This window comes from Gopherus evgoodei, chromosome 1 (genome assembly GCF_007399415.2).
Source record: "Gopherus evgoodei ecotype Sinaloan lineage chromosome 1, rGopEvg1_v1.p, whole genome shotgun sequence".
Lineage (NCBI taxonomy): Eukaryota > Metazoa > Chordata > Testudines > Testudinidae > Gopherus > Gopherus evgoodei.
In genome coordinates, this window is record NC_044322.1 from 281,498,721 (window position 1) to 281,504,595 (window position 5,875).

Here is a 5,875-nt window from a genome sequence, read left to right on the forward strand (position 1 = left end):
CCAATGCCAGGTGTCCCAGAGGGAGTGAACCTAACAGGTAATGATCAAGTGATCTCTCTCCTGCCATCCATCTCCACCCTCTGACAGACAGAGGCTAGGGGACACCATTCCTTACCCATCCTGGCTAGTAGCCATTAATGGACTTTACCTCCATGAATTTATCCAGTTCTCTTTTAAACACTTATAGTCCTAGCGTTCACACCTCCTCAGGTAAGGAGTTCCACAAGTTGACTGTGCGCTGTGTGAAGTTAACTGCTTACAAGTTTACACTGATCTTTCAGGGGCTACAGTTGATGCTTTTATATTGCTATTCTACCACTGCAAGTACTGAGCATCTTCCACATAAATTGATTGTCATGGACTTCATGGAGTCTTTGGTTCTCCTGCCTTGTGGTGTTGAGCTCTACCCCCTATTTGAGAGCTTTGGGCTTTTAGATATTTCCTCTAAATATCAGAGGCAGTTTGGGGAATGGCCAAGACCTGTGGATATTGATCTACCTGTACACCAGATCGCTGCCTATTATGGTGCAAACAGAATGGCAGTTTAGCACTTCATAGGTTTTAGGGTTTGGTGTTATTTTTGGGGATTCCCAGCAAGCAAGAATCTCTCCTCCCCTTTTTTATGGGAGGGAAGCCACAGTCTGAGGGTTCTGTGCCACCAATAGAACCAGCCACCTGTCAATCTCCCCTCTGTGCTCCACGTCCCCATAAAATCAGGTAGGCCAAACGGCTCTTGGCTTTTTTGCTTGCTCTATCTTTAAGACAACCTTAAAGGAAACTCTGACACAACCTACAGACCAATATTCTGCCAGAAGAAAAGCCTCACTGGAGCCTATGAAATGAGCCTCTAATAGAGAGACTTCAGCCCAGTGCAGGTTAGTCCTCTCCAGCTATTGGGGCTCCAACTTCTCCAGGGTTAAGTCCCCAGTCCACCTCAGCCCTTCAGGTTCTCAAATGGGTAATCAAGTGATTTTTATTCTTTCCAACTCTCCTTTCCAAGAGGAAAATTCAGGCCTCTTTAGGGATTTTCCTTTGCAGTTCTTCCCCAATTATGTATCAGGCTTCCCCTTCCTCCATCCCAAAGTGCTGATAACAGATCCAAAAGGAAACACCAACCAAGAAAACCCACCCATCCTAAAAGGTAAGGGAAAAAACCCAATGCTAGAGATACAGGATAGGAGAGGGGTTCCACACAGTGCTTATGATGTCTGCTTAGTTTCGACCTAAAGGATAGGGAACTATTGCTTTTGGATCACAATACAACCAGATCAAAGTAGCAGATGTTCTTTCCTCCCTGTGGCAAAGTTCTGTCCATGACTGAAATCCAGCCAGAGGAAGAGGATGAGTAATCTAAAGTCAAGGATAACAATTAAAAAACAAAACACAGAATTTGCCACTTCATTTTCTAATGATTTGTTTCCTTTTGTCTTAAATACACCTCTACCTCGATATAATGCTGTCATTGGGAACCAAAAACATATTACCACATTATAGGTTAAACCGTTATATTGAACTTGCTTTGATCCACCAGGGTGCACAGCCCCGCCCACCTAGAGCACTGCTTTACCAGGTCCTATCCAAATTTGTGTTATATCAGGTGGTGTTATATCGAGGCAGCGGTGTACTATGGAGCCTCAAAGAATCTGAATCCTTCAATTCCATGGCAACCACCTGGGCAGAAATGAAATATAGCCACACAGGAAGTCTGTAAAGCTGCCACCTGCTCATTCACAAACAACTTTGTAAATCAGTACAGGCATGACCTTCAATCCTCAACAGTCACATCTTTTTGCAAAATGATGTTCCAAGTACTCCCAAAATAGATTACTACTAGTTTTAGGGGAGGGAGAACCCTTACTGCTCAATACATCTCAACCATGTTGTGCTGTGAAAGGCTTTAGGATACAGAATGGAAATTTTTTTTTCCCAACTGCCTTTCAGGGACAGACTTTTGCAGTAACAACTCCCCTGACAAATCTTTCAGTCTTACTGTTTTTTTAAATAAAGTGAAGGGAGTTAGTCACGTAACGAGCGCCGTGTAAGTACACAGATTTATGTATACAGTTAAAGCTAACTAAAGTTACTTGCAGAAGCTTTTTTTTTAATAAGAATTTAGTGTTACAGTACTAATTGGGAGGTATTCATCTTGCATGTGGCCAAGCCCCAGAACTGTTTGAATAAGTCTGAACTGCCTCCGATACTGCGGGGAGACAAGTGTGAAGGGCTGGTCTACTCTCAAATTCTGCACTGATTTAGCTACAGTGTATCTTAGAAACGGATTCTAGAAATTACTTTTGCACACAATGTCAACTTGAAAATCTGTTCTTTTCTGAATGACTGGAGCCTTGCAGAATTGTCAAACGTGCCAGCACTGTACAAAATCTACTTGGTTACCTTTTACCTTGAATCTTAAGGCTGGTGTGTGTCATGGCAAAAAGTCACAATTTTAGCTGCAGAAATCCTTAAAAAAAAAATAAAAAAAAAATCACAACACACTTTTTTCCAAACGAATGAAAAGTTTTTACTTTAAAAAATGTACTGAAACATTTCAATTATAAAACAAACAAAAAAGTGCCTCACATTTATGTAGGAAAAATTCATAATATTGAAAAAAATTCTTATAAAAATATCAGATCTTGCCTAATGTATGCTATGCATTCCTAAATTACATGGTTTTATAGCTCACCTGTCTTCACTGAACACATTTACATATGAAGAAAATGAACATTCTGCAGAAGCACTATTTTGTGACAGGAAGAGAGCACTTTTCATTTTTAAGGAAAGCTAGAAGATGCTCCACAAAATATTGAGTAGCAATGACATTTTTAAATTGCAAAAGCCATGACAAACTTTGATTAACCATAAAGATAACCTAGTTTTTTCCTGACATACAAAAAATATTTGAAGCAACCAGGGTTTGGCAGAGTTTCTCTTAACTACAACCACCACCTGTATAAACCAGACTAAAGAATTCCAGTAATTTTTACAAATCACAGCATTAAAAAGTTTCTCTTAACTCTTTTAAACTTTTTGTACCTCTCTTGGATTTTGAATCTTTTCCATACTGGAGGTAGTACTACAAGATCAAGTTGAAGATTTATAGTGAAGAACTGCTGTTCTGCTAAAGAATTAACCACTTTGTGGTTACTTCACTTTGAAGTTTAATTTTTTAAAAGGCACACTATCACATGCCTAAAATATATTCACTTAAGATACACGCTACAGTAGGAGTCAGGTTGCTACATACCTCAGGTTCAGGGAAGCCAGAGTGCTAAAACTGCTACATTAAGAATCAAGTGATATAATCTGCAGTAAAGAGAAGTGTGCCATTTACTACTGCTCTTTATTGAGTACAGTTATTGAAAAAAGTGGCCCTCTGCCTCCCAATAGAAATATCAGGGTGGCAGCCTTCAGCAAGAGCTGAAATTTTATGTGACAGAAAGCTGACATGTGAGCTGCAAGTCTCCAAGGAAATCTTAGGTCAACTATAAGACCCTTTGAAAGGGTCGGATTTCATCACCCTTACTCAAGTTGAGTAGTACCTTGAGTATCTGCAAGGTTTCAATAGGAATACTCCCGACATAAGGACTATTCAAACTGGTGGCAGACTCTGTCCTTTAGACTGGAAGCTCTTTTGGTCAAGAGCTGTATGCGTATTCTGTGATGTGCACAGAAAACTACTGAACAGTAGATGCAAGGCCTTCAAAAGACAACTTTCTGTGTCATTAGGTCCTGCTAATTAGACACAGTTTGCATCCAGCAGTTCTATGGTTCCAAAATGTGTTTAAGCAGGAAGCGTTCTACTCAAGCTTCCAAGCACTCTATAATCATTGTGCCTGCCATGTTCCCCAGGCAACACTGCCTAATAAAACAGGAAGTGCCTTGCAGTTTTAGTGCCAGTTCCTTGCTACAGGATGCACAGTAGCGCTAACACCTACTTTCATCACAGCTGTGGTAGGGATTCACATAATGCAGTGGACCATGCTTGTGTTCTGGGCCAAGGAGACTATCAAACTAATTTTGATTCTGCAAAATGCAGTCAGTCTTCTCTCCCATGCCCTACTGTCTCAACAACATTACTGCTGGTTGAAGTAGTCAGCTCAAAAAGCAAGGGTGCAATAACAAAAAGCAGCCATCTGCCAAATATGGGCACAGCTGTGTCCTGCATCAAGAGGAGCAGACAAGACAGTCAACAGACAACAAAGCACCACCACCACCACATTATAATAGCCAGGCAATCAGTGCAGTAGCTCATGGATCACTCTGGAATAAGGGAAGACCATTTCCAGGGAAACATTCAAAACAATGATGAAGGGCAATAGAGGAACTTGAAATCCTCCATCAAGAGCAGGAAGAGAAAGACCTAAATATGACTGACTCCTAACTTTAGAGTTACCGGGGTCTACACCACCAGGAGTCGACGCGAGAAACTCTCCCATCAACTTATCTTACTCTTCTCAGGGGTAGAGTACAGTGGTCGACTGGAAAGCGATCTGCTGTTGATTTGGCAGGTCTTCACTACACCCGCTAAATTGACCGCTGGTGGATCGATCTCAGAGCGTGGATCCCGGCTGTAGTGTAGACATAGGCTAAGATGATAGATAAAGCTATGCCAAACACGCCCAGATAAGTTTATACCACACAGAGTTTGCTTCAGCAGAAAAGTTTTGCAGTCTGGTCACCCAGTAAACACCTAAAACAAGAGCTACAAGACTGGAAATTACTTCAGATAATTATTCTCCTTTTTACTTGCTATTATGCACTGCTACCAAAGTTCCTAATGTGTGAATTGGCTGATAGAGTGCAAACTAAAATCTTTCCTCGTTTTGCTGTTCTTTTGGGGTTTTTTGTAATTCTGCTAGTCCAGTCCCTCCTTATGTGGTTTGGGTGTTGGGAGAAGAAATGTGGGAAAACTACCTACCTGGTAAGATTTCAAAGTTGGTTTCATATGATTTTAATTGTTCTGGAAATGATCCATTAGAGAAGCTACAGAAGAATGATGTAACCTACAGACCCACTACCAGAAGACTTAAGGCTGCCTGCAGAGTCTCAAGCAGAAAATTTGTTGATAAGAATGGTATAAGAAAATCAGCAAAGTAGCTAAAATCAAAAGGCAGATCTACACTTAAACATTACAGTGGAGCAGCTGCACTGGCACTGTGCTGCTGTCACTCGTCAGTGAAGACACCAGTATGCTGATGGGAGAGCTTCTCCCGTTGGCATAATCTGCTTCCATGAGAGGCGGTAGCTGTGTTGATGGGAGAAGCCCTCCTGTCAAGACAGCAGCCTACCCTTGGGGGTTAGGTCAGCATAACTGCGTAGGTCAGGGGTGTGGATTTTTCACACCCCTGAGTGATGTAGTTTTACTGAGATAAGTTTATAGTGCAGATCTGGCAAAAGCCTTTCAGCCCCAACCTTTCCCCCAAATAAAGCAATAAAGCCAGGTACCCACTACTGATACGTTACTAGTACAAAGGCTAGAAATCTATGGCACCACCTCTGGTCCTGCCAATACATTTTTAAATCACGATTTTACTGCCTAACACAACCCCACCCATCCCACAGATTCTTTCAAATGCCAGTTTTCACTTCTGCAAGGTACTCAGTACAGTAGGGACAGCATTAGCCAGCATAATGCCATCTTGTGATCTAACTTTAAGGTATAAGTTCACAGACACATGCAGCTGTTGCTGCCCGGCTATTGGCTGGAAATATCAGGCAGGATATACAGACTCCAAAGTGGAAACAGATAAGCATGAATTAAGTGAATGAATTTATTTCATCACCTATTTCTATAAGCAACAAATATAAAGTATGGAAAAATCAGGGATGATTGAGGGTTTAGTTTCTTTTCAAACTTAGACATTTTGCCATC